The sequence below is a fragment of the Diabrotica virgifera genome, chromosome 5 (genome assembly GCF_917563875.1).
Source record: "Diabrotica virgifera virgifera chromosome 5, PGI_DIABVI_V3a".
Classification (NCBI taxonomy): domain Eukaryota; kingdom Metazoa; phylum Arthropoda; class Insecta; order Coleoptera; family Chrysomelidae; genus Diabrotica; species Diabrotica virgifera.
Window position 1 is genome coordinate 255,540,584 of NC_065447.1, and position 15,430 is coordinate 255,556,013.

The 15,430-nt window shown below is 34.3% G+C and overlaps 1 protein-coding gene across 6 annotated transcripts in view; it reads left to right on the forward strand.

Annotated features, from left to right (window-relative positions):
- The window catches only part of LOC114326119 (cadherin-87A), a 1,008,603-nt gene that overhangs the window by 354,844 nt on the left and 638,329 nt on the right, over positions 1-15,430 (forward strand). For all 6 annotated transcript variants that reach the window (XM_050651140.1, XM_050651141.1, XM_050651145.1 and 3 more), the window contains one exon: positions 4,305-4,359. The gene's annotated coding sequence lies outside the window, so the exon portion shown is untranslated. The remainder of the gene's footprint in view (positions 1-4,304; positions 4,360-15,430) is intronic.

The following is a 15,430-nucleotide window of genomic DNA, read 5'->3' on the forward strand; positions in this document are numbered from 1 at the left end:
GTGTTTCTAGTGATGGATTAAACTGATCCATTGGTTTTCTTTTGTCGAAAAGTTTTTCGTTTTTAATAAGTTTATATAACAATAATAATAGTATCCAAGTGTTGCATACAGTAAACGAACCATGGAATTTCATCTCTAATATAATTAATAGCTGTACTTTATCTGTCAAAATGAGTATGGTTATGTGCCGTGACAACAAATGTGCTGTAACATCAGGACAATGTTTAACACCCTAACTGCCGCATGGATGGACTATGGATCACCCACGGATAAGGAACACAACAAGGTACTTGCGCTATTTTTAATTCTTGAACTCTTACGTTTTCTCACCAATTAGTAAAATGAAGACTTTTTTTTTAACAACTTTGCTAAATTTTTATTTGTTTCAATAAAGTAAGAATTGTGTTTAATTCTTAGATTTTCTTTACCAATCTCTATCCTTCTTATAAAGTAATCACGCATGAAAGTAGCCTACGCTAAGTACAGATATTTCAAGTAACCGGCATTCTTAGTTTTATATTTTTTTTTATAAATAAGCATATATTATATTTTCTTTTTTTAATTATGGCGCCCCCTAAGCATTTCGAGTTTCAATTTTATTTAACATCTATTAAGAATCCACACCCCTAGGTCTCTGAAGACTTAGAGCTACCGAGGTACATCAAAAAGTTAAGTAGCACCAAGTATATTTTTATATTTTGTTAAATTTGTCATGTTACATATTATTTTTTTTGCCTTTGTTATCCATAGGCATGCTATATACAGTGCTAGTCAAAAGTCCGTACCCCCTCGTATCTTTTAAACGGTTATACCTATAATAGTGAAATTTGGAGGGAGGAAATAAACGGACGTAAGCTTCTTAACTAGTCATGACAGGTGATGTAATAGTGACAAATGACGTTACAGAGCCACTGTGACCGATAATTTTAAATGGGACCTTATGGCAAGTGATACCTTGTTTGAAAGGTATTTAAAATACCTATTTAGTCATACTTATTTTTCTTTGAGTTTTGGTTGATTTTGCTTTTGGTGAATAAACTAAATAAATATAATATTGTAGTTTCGCATTTAATTAATAAACATTCAAATGTCCTCGTATGGTTTTTTTTTGTCTAAAAAGTTGACGTTTTTCAATTCTCTAGTAGTTCTTACGTCAACATCAACCTTTTTGACAAGTAATCATATGCGGAATTTTGAATTTTTATTAATTAAATGCGAGACTACAATTTTATATTCATTTTATTTATTCATCAAAATTAGCTTAAACTCCAACAAAATTAGTATGACTGAATAGGTATTTTCAATACCTTTGAAACAAGGTATCACTTGCCATAATGTCCAATTTAAAATTATCTGTCACAGTGGTGCTGTAAAGTCATCTGTCATAATTACGTCACCTGTCATGACTATTTAAGAAGCTTACGCCCGTTTATTTCCTCCCTCCAAATTTCACTATTATTGGTCTAACCGTTCAAAAGATACGAGGGGGGTACGGACTTTTGACTAGCACTGTATAAATGTCGGTTATCGTGTTTGGGGCATACATAGTGCTACAGTGCAAAAAAATGTAACTTCTTAATAATCACAATAGATGAGAATAAAATGAGAAAATGAATTACATTAATATGTCTCTAATCTCCATAAGACTCATATTATCTAAGTAGAATCTTTACGCATAATCATCCAGTGGTGAATTGAATGTCATTCACCTTTTGGGGCCATGTGTTATGAGAAAAAATAAGGGTAGTCACCCTCAAGTCGGATTCATTTCTTATTTCATCGGCAAAAAAGACGACGAAGGTAGAGGATTGATGACATGAAATATTGACCAAGGGCGGCTTGATAAGTAGCCTGGTATGGTAAATATTGTGATGGTATTTACCCGTGGTATGGGGTTGGTCAGCAGAAATACACTTTGTTGTGATCACCCGTCAGTATTTTATTGGTAGTTAAATACAACGCGTAGTCAAAACAAATGTTAAAGGTCACCGAAATGAATTTCTGGAGAAGAGCTGCAGGAAGATCAAGAAGAGAACATCTCACCAATGAACATTTACGAGAAATAATGACGGTCGCACATACAATAAATGACGAAATCAACGAAATACAACTAAGATGGTTTGGTCACGTACAAAGAATGCATGAAGACAGAATCCCAAAACAAGTACAAAACTGGAAACCGCAAGGTAGAAGAGAGGTAGACTGAGGAAAAGTTGGCAGGCAGGAATAAACAATGTTACTCTTCGCCGATGTTACCGGTTTTTATTGAAGGTATGCGAAGGTAAATAACTAGTTTTATTTTCTACCAAACAAAAAAATAATAATAAGAAATCAAAAAAATCGGAGAATTCACAAACTATTTATTCTTATTAACCAAAACTAAAAAAATTCATATTAATCTTAATTGAAAATATAAAAAAACCAAAAGGAAAAGGTAAAAAGCTCAACTAAAGTTTATATTTGCCTCTAAGAATATTCTTTTCGGCGTACACCCATATTATAATTCTTAAAACTATGTAATATTATATTTAGGTACTATTTACAAGAAAAAAATACAAAACCGAGATATTTGTCAGACTGCTGTATGGTGTGGTGGCTTAGACAGGCAAAACAACGTTCTTTTAAGAGAAGTATTGGTTTGATCCTACCTTATGTTTTTTTCGTCGATGTTATACACGTGGATGATGTCGTACTGCATTTATATACTTGGATACTTCACAGATATACAGGATATATAAATATCGACCCTGGACAAGGGTGTTTCAAAAAAACTCACAACATCAAAATGAATTGGAGAGAAAGAAAAATTGTTGGCCTGAAATGAATAGATAAATCAGCATGCAAGAAGAGCAGAAGGTATAAATTAAAATTACTAAAGGTTTCCCTTTAGACCACGACTCAGGTGTTAAAAAACAAACCTTACCTTACAGATAGCGTGTGGCCAAAAAGAAAGGTCTTGAGGACCTAAATATCCAGATATTTTAAATCCTTGCTGAGCAAGACAATCTTCAACTTCATAAAATTGAATATTTGTTAATTAGTTATCTGGATTACTTCTGATTAAATATCCTCAAGGAGTTTCATAGGACAACACTAACTTGTCTTCATGAAGTGTAAATCAAAAGTGAGCAAGATATGACACTAGACAGGTAAAGACAAAGAGATGACACTTACTAGACAGGTAGCAATGTATACCTAAAGCCTACTTCATGCCTGATTTCTATATGATTTCGGACTTAAAAATGGCTTGATAGCAGCTAATATTCAAGACAATATAAAAGCTTGATTTTTATAATTGTTTAGGCCAGTACTTGTGACAATAAAGCAAAAATTATGACAATCTTATTTATAAGAATCGTTTCTAGTTGCTTAGCGACTTTTAACCCGTAACAACAAAGCCATGGATGAAAGAGGTCTGCAAGTAGATCAATGTGCGGACAGAGAGGAATGGCGAACGGGTATCGGAAGACGGAGAACGTTGTAAACCGATAGTATATATAAATGCAATGGGTAATACCTAGCTGAAGACGACGAATATTACATTTTGCTCTAAGCAACCCCAAACTTAACTGAAATCTCTCGCAATCTGACTAATAATTTTACTGTTATTCGGCGTGTGTATATTTATTGCATCGATACGTCTTTGTTTACATTTTCACTTTGTTTTCTATGTTAACTTTGTATGTATGATATAATAATATATTTACCACTTGCTCAGCGGAATTCACTGTGTCACCAGAATGCATGTGTCCCAGATTCATGGTGCACATCGATCATTGTTTATTATTTAACATTATTTATAAACAATATCGTAATTAAGTATTTCGTCTTTTTTAAAAGGATTTTAAAATTATCTGAATATTGAGTTAAGATGTATACCGGCATGAAAATCTTAGGAAGATAAGGAAAATCTTTTTATATTTTATGTTTTAGCCAGAATGACAAAGAATTAAAACTCACCGCATTTGTGCGCGTTTCGCCACAAAACTAACTGTTTTTATTTTAAAACTGTTTAAAATTATTTAATTTTTATTTGACGTCAGCTGCTATCGTAAAACTAATAACGAATGAAATATGTTTGTATGGACGTATAGATATTTTATACTCTATTGCTATACTAATTTAGAACTGAATATTAATATAAACAAAACATTCTTAATAGGTAAAAAAGGAATGCAGCTATGTTTTTAATACGCATTTGGTTTTGTGAGAACATAACTACACTTCCATCTTTTTTTATTGTCTTTTTACATAGATGCATGTTTTCTAATTGTCATCATTAACAATGCTTTATTTTGTTGCAGCGTTATTTATTAATGATTCACGGCATTGGAAGAGGTGGAAGAAATTGAACAGCTGGTAAGTCTTTTTTCTATAACACAATCATAATTTATATTTTATTTATGTATGTTACGTTACCGGTTCATCATCATTATCATCCCTCAACCTCTTGCATCCACTTGTGGACACATTATGTCCACATAATATCATCTTCCACTATTCTCTTCCCTGTGCTTTTTGCTGTCTCTACTTTTCAATGTTCTACTGTTTTTCGTAAGTAGTAGTAGTAAACTCAAGCTACTATGAGTATAAATAAGCACGTGCATTTAGAAATTCAGTAATTTTCTTCGTAAACCAAGAGCTACTTTCTAGTTCTAAATGTTGGGTGATCGTTACTTAAATATGTTAGAGATTTAGAGCAATAGAAATATTATTAGTATGATACAATAGCTACTTTATTATCGGTTATCTTATTTTGACATTTAACATATCTTTAATTTAATGTTGTTGAAATATCAGCCCGATTGTGGGCTTTAATGGTACATTTAATTTATTTCTTTTAGAAAATAAATCTTTTAGTTAGGAACGATTTTCCGTTTTTCCTGCACGTACGAGAGTTGTCTACAACTACAAGAATATACAAAGATGATAAGAAAATCCAGTAACGGCTCCATTTGTGGCTGATATAACTTATAAATCAAAGAGATGAAAGGAAACTCTTCAAGGTAACACGGCGTCGTTCCCTGACTGAGCTTTTCCAGATATTACAATCGTTTATGTTTATGGACCCGGGAAGATCTGTGAAAATGGAGCTATTTTTCCAAAGATATCGCGAGATTGTTGGTTTATGTATTTATGGGAGGCGTTTTCTTGGAATGTTTGTTGATGGCATCGATATCTGTGGATGTAGGTAGTTGCTTTATGTTTATTTCGATCCCGTTTTAAATTTGACGGATCGTTCGAGATTGTTTTCGGATGCTGATATAATATAGATTTTCCATTTCCGCCATCTCATTTTAGACAAACGAGATCGGTAGCAGCAGTTGAAAATCCATTACGAAAAGTTTACTTTTTAGGACTTGGTAAATGACAACAATTCACAAAGTACATGAGTTGTGACGAGTAGCTCTTTCAGGACGACAGACTCACTAAAACAAAGGTTAAAAATAAATTAAATGTATTCTTGTAAAAGCAGAAGTTGTACATGCAGAAGTAAAATTAAAGTGATAAAATCAAACAATATCCCGTCTTCGCTCCGCCCCCGAAGAAAGCCCCCTTGGCGGACGTCTGTAAAAGAAAAAGAAAATTGTATTTACTACTATCAAAAGAAAATCCAATTAAAGGAATACAAGAAGCAATTACGCACAGACTCGCACCTCCTTACACTTCAATCCAGTCTAGCCACATATACTCTCACAATCAAAATATCAATATACTATACAATAAACTTTACAAACACCCATACAACAACTCCGGATCGTAGATGGCAGCAACCGTCACTACACGGTTACACGGATTTTGTTTAATTACGAGCGAAGCATCTCTTCACTACAGAGTTCCTTCGCCCAGATTAGCTTACCAATTCAGTACACTAGTAGCCAGGGAGCCTAGAGCTTAACACCGCAAGACTGATTGTTCTCTATCGGCTCTCTTCTTAAATACCATTTCGGCGGCCCCTCACCTAGCTTCAATCGGTAGTGGAGGGAGTCTAATGGGAGTGCGTTGGAATTGATGCGCGCTCGGTACTTTGCCGGTGGTCCGCTGAGGGGCCCATCGGTACAGAGTATAGAATAATTATTTAGTATGCCGTGAAAATATGGTATGGATTAATCGATAGATGAATACGCGAAGAAGCCGAAACATCCAATACTCAGTTTTATGTAATTTATGAAAGACAAGGCATCGGCAAGATGATGGTCCAACGAAGTTCAAGAAAAAATAAAACAGAAGAGAAAAATTGTAGAAACGGTGGCCAGAAAAAAGGTTAGACGGAGACCTTCAAAACTATATGGTCGCCATAGCGATATTAGCAGTAGGGAAAAGGTATTCACCATTGGTTTTCACTTAAAAGTGTTTTTCTTGTAGTAAAGCTTTTTTGAAAATGATTTCTGAGTAGATATTAAATAAACCGGGAATAGAGTGCATCCCTGTCTGATCATTTGTTGAATGTAACAATCGTCTGTTAGTTCTGCTTCGACATTTACGACTGCTTCTAATATAAGTTGTAATGTGAATTTAGTTCTTATAGTAAGTATACCAAGGTTTTATCTCCGAATTCTATCAAAATGCATCGATTTTCTTGAATTTTTTACAGAAAATAGGGAATACCTTAACAAGCAAAATCTTCACTATGCTCTACTGTCTTTTACAACTTTGGCATACAACTCACCCCAAACATACCAACTCCTGGGGGCTTGGAACATTTATATTGAAAATAAGCTCAACTTTGGCACAACTATGGGGAGTGCTGTGATTCCTGATGTTATATCTACGATTATTTTACACATCACGTTCCATTTAATATAAAAATGTAAACTTTCTAATGGTACAACATATAAAGGGTTTTAACCCATATATTTTGGTGGCTCAGGCACGTTAAAAACCTGTTAAAGCACTGATGATGAATTTTTTAGTTCGAAAACGTTCTGTGATGTAGCCCTTTAAGGGATTTTAAAATAAATGATACCTTTTATAAAGGATTTTACTATTTTTTTGTGAATAATTGTATAGGTATACCTACAGGCAGCTACAGGCTACAGGAAATTTAGAATTCCAAAATTTCCTCAAAATCAATGCATATTGATGGAAATGGGGGGTTATACCTTATTTTTTAGCGTGGTACACTTGACTATTAATAGTTTCAAAAGCGTTCCATGCTGAATCCTATTGAAAACCTTTTCGTAATCGATAAAAGCCAGTAGGTATAGGAGGAATATTGGTTACCTAATATTTTCTGTGTTGTTTAACCATTTTATTTATTTTTTCCAAAGATGTCTTTTAAAACAGCATACCTAACCAGAGACTTCATTATATATTCCAGAAAGCTACTGCGCATCTGCTAGGAAAAATATTCCGATTCGGATTTTTTGCACAATCTTACTCAAAAAGGACCCCTTTTAACAAATTTGCATGTTGCCAGGACCAAAAGTGGGTCAAAAATTTTTTAACGTTTTTTTTTGTTTTTTTTTTCTAAATTTATTTTTTTTGCACAGAACAAAGTTTTTTTACGTTTTTTGTATCATTTCAAACAGAAAAGGTTATTAGTGACATTTCTCTAAAGTTGATAGTTTTTGACATATAAGCGATTAAAAATTGAAAAATTGCGAAATTGGCCATTTTTAACCATCAAAAACTATGCAAAAAACTGAAAATTTGAATGTTGCCAAGGTAGGTAGATATTCTTTAAACATAGATTGATGAAATCCCGAAGAGTTTTTTGCAATACAATATTCAAAACTCCTTTGTTTTTTAATTGCTAATCAAGCGTGCGCGACACTATTTTCCACCGACGCGACAGTATGGTGTAAATAAAAGGAATAAATTCGTTATTTCGTAAAATGGCGACTTTAAGGAAAAATCCCGAAACAGGTCGATTTTTATTTTTAAGTTATGATATTGTGGCATATATGGTATACGAGTGACGTCATCCATCTGGGCGTGATGACTTAATCGATGATTTTTTTAAATGAGAATAGGAGTCGTGTGCTAGCTCATTTGAAAGGTTCTTTAATTCTCTATTCAGTAATATAAACATTTATATAATTATTTATACAGGGTGTCCTTCTACTTCTTTTTTTGTTAAATAATTTAATTTAATAAAAATTTTTTGGACACCATGTATAAATAATTATGTAAATGTTTACATTACTGAATAGAGAATTGAAGAACCTTTCAAATGAGCTACCACACGAGCCCTATTCTCATTTAAAAAAATCATCGATTACGTCATCACGCCCAGACGGATGACGTCACTAGTATACCATATAATATGCCACAATATCATAACTTAAAAATAAAAATCGACCTGTTTCGGATTTTTTCCTTAAAGTCGCCAGTTTACGAAATAACGAATTTATTCCTTTCATTGGCACCATACTGTATACACATGCAACGGTGGAAAATAGTGTCGCGCACGCGTGATTAGCAATTAAAAAACAAAGGAGTTTTGAATACTGTATTGCAAAAAACTCTTCGGGATTTCATCAATCGATGTTTAAAGAATATCTACGTACCTTGGCAACGTTCAAATTTTTCAAGTTTTTCACATAGTTTTTGAAGGTTAAAAATGGCCGATTTCGCAATTTTTCAATTTTTAATCGCTTATATGTCAAAACTATCAACTTTAGAGAAAAGTCACTAAACACCTTTTCTGTTTGGAATAATCCAAAAAACCTAAAAAACTTTGTTCCATGCAAAAAAAATAATTTTAGGAAAAAAACAAAAAGAAAAAACGTTTAAAAAATTTTTGATCCGCTTTTGGTCCTGGCAACATGTAAATTTGTTAAAAGGGGTCCTTTTTGAGTAAGATTCTGCAAAAAATCCGAATCGGAATATTTTTCCTAGCGGATGCGCAGTGGCTTTCTGGACTAATAAGCAATATCAACTTGACAGTGATTTATTTTTTCTCATAATGGCAAATACATTTTTGTTTCTTTCTACTGATTTAACTGCTAAAAGTTGTTTTACAACAGTCATTCTTAGAATATAATTATTACGTCTAACTTTCTTATTTGTTTTTATCTTCCGATTCTCCTATTACCTCCTAATGGTTTAGTTAAATACTCTTCAGCAAGCCAACTTTCCTCTCCCGTGTTAACAACCGCTACATTAATCCAAACACAAGCGTTAGGTTAATCCCTCTTTAAACTTGAATACTTCCTGAGAATACTCGATTACTGTTGATAACTTATCGTAAATTAAATTTTCTCCCATAATCTACGTCTCTACATCAAATATCCTTCCGCAAATATGACGAAATTTCAAACTGTGACGAGAGTCCTTATTTTATAGTAGTTGAATGTTTGAACTGTGCACCAAGGAATAATACGCTTCAGAACCGGACCTCACAGATAGAAAACACTCCAAATTAATATTTAAGAAGCAAAAACTCCGAAGAGCTGTGCGATAATTGTCAATGAATAGACAGGTAGTGATGAATAGACAGATAGTGGAATGCGATTTTAGATTCCCCCTTGTCTTCTTCTAATTCGTCTGCTTTGCAAGTTTTAGAAAGCACGGATTCGGGTTGTTTACTAGAACTTAGTTCCAGTAGAAGTCTTTAGTTCTTCGCATCTAAAACTTCGAACTGTTTTAAGAGATGTGGCTACAGCGTCTGTAAGCGAATTATTTGTATAATTTGTCATTGACCGACAGCTAATCTTCTTTTGGATTCAGAGTAGATCATAATGCCTTTCTGAGGATCCCTAAAGAGGGTGAAACGTACGCAAGAGGATGCTTGTCACCTCTGAAATGAACTGAAATATAAGCTGTATTTGATTTTCATTTTCTATTAGTTTTACTCCTTTCTGAGTAGGGGAGGGGACCAAGATTCGTTGAAATTTGTACCTACATGAATAGGCAGGTAGTGGAATGCAACTTTAGATTCCCCTTGTCTTCTTTTAATTCATCGTTCGTTTGCCTTGCAATAGTCATGGTGTATGTAGTGATTTTGAAATCACGCCGTGATCAGTGACCGTGATTTTTGAATAACGGTGGTTTTAAACGGTGACCATCATCACCGTTCTTTTATGAACAGTTACATGTAGTCACAATAATTTGTAAACTAAACAACAGAATCGCGATTACTCTGTAGTAGGTAGTAATATAAAAACATATTGCTGATATTGAACGTGTTTTACTAACACAATTGGATGGTTTAAACTATACGAGTAATACAACTTTACAATACTATTAATAAAGTACTTCACTTAAAAAGCGCTGCAAAACTGTCTTGACAGCGCTTCCTCTTGAAGTAAAACTAACAGTAACTCTTGAATTTCAAGTAAATTTTTTTATAAACTTTTGAATGATTTTATGGTAGAAAAAAATATTCAATACGTATTACGAAATAAGATAAAATACAAGCAGGGTGACCCAGTGACTAAATCCCCAGATGTTCGACTAAATCCCCAGATGTTAGTCGCCGTTCTCCAAATCACGTTTACTTAGAATATTGTAATATTTATTATCTAAACACGTTTTATGAGACGCTGACCGTGAAATTGATATCTGATATATCTGGTCACTGATAGCGGTTATTGAAGTTAGCCAATAACGGTAGTTATCGGTGATTTATAAATCACGGTGACTGAATCACGGGTAGTAAAATCACATCCAATTACTACTTTGCAAGTTTAAGGCTACGGTCAGACAAGCGACAATTTACAGCGCTGAAAGAGCAGTAAAAGGAAGCGCAAAAAATGTGTCCTATCCTATGTTGCTATGCTGCTTCGCGATATTTTACAGCTCAGTCTGGCCATCCACTACACTCACCGCGGGATCCATTTTTCACGCTTCATTTTACTGCTCTTACAGCGCTATAAATTGTTGCTTGTCTAGCCGCAGCCTTAGAAAGCATGGATTCGGGTTGTTTACCAGAACTTGGTTCCAGTAGAAGTGTTTAGTTTTTCGGATCTTATACTTCGAACTAAGATATATAAGCAACAGAGATATAAGCATCCCTCTATGATTAAGAATGCTAAAAGGCTACGTATTTAACACGCTATTATACGGTGTAGAGGCCTGGACTCTCAAACAGACCAACATAAAAAATATTGAAAGTTTCGAGATGTGGTGTTACCGTCGAATGCTGAAGATAAGTTGGGTTGAAAGAATCACAAATCTTGAAGTAATACGATGGATAGGAAGAGACCCAGAAATTTTGTTAACGATGAAACGAAGAAAACTCGAGTATTTGGGTCACCTGATGAGAGGTCATAAATACGCATTACTTCAAAATATAATGCAAGGAAAAATAGAAGGAAAACGGAATCCAGGCCGTAGAAGAATGTCATGGATGCGGAATTTGAGAGAGTGGTTTGGCTGCACCACTAATGAACTTTTTAGGTCAGCTGTAAACAAAGTCAGGGTAGCCTTGATGATTTCCAATCTCCGATAGGAGTGGCACAAGAAGAAGAAGACTTCGAACTGTACTATTCTTCACTGTCCTCCGTTGAAATCGAATATCCCTGATCACTTTTCATGTAACTCTGTATATTATCTTCACTATTTTTTTGTTAAGTGTCGCGAGGTGGGAACTTGTTTGTCCGTAACATAAAAATTATACGATTGTAAACCTCTGTCACTGCATATTATATGTATGATATAACATACAATATGCAATTTAAAGCAAATGCAAGCATACGGTGAAAGCAAAGGCCCTTGATTATATGTTATAGTAGATACAATATGATTCTAGAGTAAATGGGAATTCAAGCGGGCGCAAAATATAGGCATTCCATTCGCTATGCAATTTAAACGATTTAGGAGCATACATGTACAACAAAATAGGTTGAAAACGAAATACATGAGATACTTTTCTTCCTATACAAGTTCAGCAATGAGTTGCCCTAGTAACATAAAGAATGGAATCATATCTACGCACACCTTAGATTTTAAATCTGTATAATTCTTAGTTGCTGTAAAATCAAACTTTATCATATAAACTATTTCAAAAATTTACCGGCTATGTGCTAGTTTTTGGTGGTGTCTATTTGATTGTTATATGGGTGATCTTATATTATTATTCATTACCAGTTCAGCTACTGAAGAGGCCAGTACTGGCTTTTTAGGTATTGTGGACTTGTCTCCCAAGATAATAAATTTACAGTTATTTCATTAAAACAAGTAACAATTTATGTCTTCAAGTTGATTTACGATCAAAAAACGAAAACTGCAATATTTGGGACACATTACAAGAGGCGAAAGATATGAACTGCTTCGAATAATTATGCAGGGGAAGATAGCAGAAAAAAGGTCCATAGGAAGAAGACGAAACTGCTGGCTAAAGAACCTACGGGAATGGTATAGCTGTAGCAACAACGAATTGTTTCGGTCAGCAGTTTCGAAAGCACTTGAAGAAGTGAAAATATAAGCTTTTTTACTGTTCCTTATTGTCGACAAACCTACTTTGTTTATGATTTATGGATTGGAGGTGAAGCAGTCCTTAAATCATCATTTTGTTCATTAAGAACCAGTGCTTCTTCTATTAAAAGTCTACAGTCGAAGCAAATGTAGTGAAACAAATAAAGTCGAAATAAGTTTTTCTTTTAATTTTCTTATTCTCTTTTAGCAGATAATAACGAGCAGGTAAGAATGATCCAAAGAACCACCACCACACTTCCTTCAATTCTGATTAACGAGGCCTTTGTTCATTTTATGTACACACAGACTTGTGCTACACATAATCTGTTTTTATTTTAATTCTTCATATGGAATTACTGGCCATAGCCCATATACGTAGGTATCGGTTCTTCATTCTAGCAAAACGATCACATGCCTCTACTATAGTGAATTATTGGGCCAATACGACAGCGAATTGCACAAAAAATATACCCAATTGGCAAAGAAAACCCTTTCACCATGACAATCTCAAACCAATCCAAGACCGAGAGAGGTGTTAGACAAGGATGCGTGTTGTCATCTGACTTATTTAACATTTATGGTGAACATGTCATGAGGATGGTTTTAGAAGGATGGGTCGGTAGAGTAACAGTAGCTGGTAGGAAAATCTCTAATTTAAGATTTGCTGATGACACTACACTTATAGCAGCAAATGAGCAAGAAATGTTTGATCTCCTGCGAAGAGTTGAGTACGAAAGCAATAAAGTTGGTCTAAAAATCAATAAAGCTAAGACAAAAATAATGGTGGTCGACAGATTCGACACTACTCAATTTACTAACATGTCACAAGAATACTAGATAGTAAACACCTTTGTCTATCTCGGGTCTAGTATAACTAAAGATGGTAACTGTGAAGCAGAAGTTCGGAGACGTATTGGTATGGCAAAAAATGCGATGAGTTGCTAACTAAAGTTTGGAAAGACAGATCTATCTTTCAAAATATCAAAATGAGACTGGTGAATGCCCTTGTATTCTCAATATTTCTATACGGAGCAGAGACTTGGACTCTTCGCGCATGCGAACGCCAAAAAATTGATGCCTTTGAGATGTGGTGCTGGAGAAGAATGCTGCGCATACCTTGGATAGCTCATAGGACAAACATTTCCATTCTAAACCAACTCAAGATTAAAAAAAGGCTGTCCACAATATGTCTGCAACGAATACTGCAATTCTTTGACCACGTGGTTCGCAGAGGTGACGACAGTTTGGAGAGATTAATTATTTCGGGAAACGTTCAGGGGAGAAGATCAAGAGGACAATCACCAACTAGATGGTCCGACCAAATAAAGAACTCAGCTGGAAACTTATTTCTGTGAAGCTCTTAGAGCAGCTGAAGATAGAGACCAATGGAGAAACATTGTTAGGAGTATTGGAAGAAATCACGATCCTCAGTAATGGGGAAACGACAAGAGAGAGATGACAACGCATCGGCTCACACCTCCGGCGTCACCATAGCCAAATTGGTCAAATTGGGCTACGACCTGAGGTCACATCCACCGTATTCTCCAGATTTGGCACTGAATGATTTCTTTTTGTTTCCAAACTTGAAAAAATCATTCACCGGGCAGAATTTTAAGTCGAATGAGGATTTCATCACGGGTTTTCAGACGGGTTAAAGATGTTGGAGCATTGCTGGGTCAAGAGTATCGAGCTAAAACGTGACTATGCTCCAAAATAAATCACCACTTTTTCAAATGTTTCATTTTCCGTTTCTACACTAAATATTTATCGGACCGCCCTAGTACATATTACGTAAAATCAAACAAAAAAACAAAAAATTCGTTAAAAATAGTTCATAAAAACCCTATCGAACATAAGGTCTAGTAATCACTAGCTCCAATATTTGAAAACTATTACCATGTAACGTGATGTCAATGTAGCCAATGTGTCCAACGCAGCCCGCTTCTGGCTCTAAAACCGTTTACGTAACAACTTTATCGCAAGAAATTACTCCGAGCATCAAGATTTTGATGGAATTACGTAACCCTTCTCAGATGCTGGGACCATATTGCTTTTAATACCGCACCTATTTCCGGCGGATCAATCACTGTTTCAATTCCAGACGTGTTGAGACATATTCGTCTGGATACAAACGAGCCTTGGCTGAAGCTTTGACGGAAGTGTTGGTCTTCGAGATTGCGATATGTTGGAATGATTAGGGCGGCAGCAGAGCGAGACGTTGTAAGTGGTTGGTAATATAGCGGGAGATTGTTTAAATACGTGTAGCGGTAAATTTTACTATTGGTAAATGTTGGTAGATCATCTTACAAGCAGTCCTTCATTTTGCTATGGCTCATAAATGACATTCAAAAAGTAAAATCAATTTATTTTATTTACTAAATAATTATGCGACACATAAAAAATGGAAAACAGAATAAATGCTATGGAAATTATGAGACAAGAATACCGCGAAGGACGTGAAAATGAAAACCAAATAAAAGGAGAAAAAGAGGATGTCCTAGATTGCAGTGAAACGGACAAATAAAAACAGCAATGGGAATAAAGAAATATGAAAAAAATATTTTTAAGAAACGCTTTTCTTTAGTTACGAGTGACTAAAATTAAACATATTATAAAAAAATCAACCAAAGAGCCAAAAATAAAAAAAATTGAAAAAATCTAACACATTGGTCAAAGAAAAGCGTGGCGCGTCTTCATCGAATAAACAGTTTTCGCACCACGCTTTTCTTTAACGAATGTGTTAGATTTTTTCAATTTTTTTTTATTTTTTGCTTTTTAGTTGATTTTTTTATAATGTTTAATTTTAGTCACTCGTAACTAAAGAAAAGCGTTTATTAAAAATATTTTTTTCATATTTTTTTATTTTTTACTTTTTAGTCTTACACTTTTCAAACATTAAAATATGTCGTCATGTTTATTAAAATATGTATAAAACATATGATGTACAAACATGAAAAGTAGTCGGAATCGGCAAAAAATTTGAAACTTTATTGTTTATTTATGAAGCATAACGTAAACAATTAACGTAAAAATTGAAATTATGTATAGTTCATATCATTAGCTACAA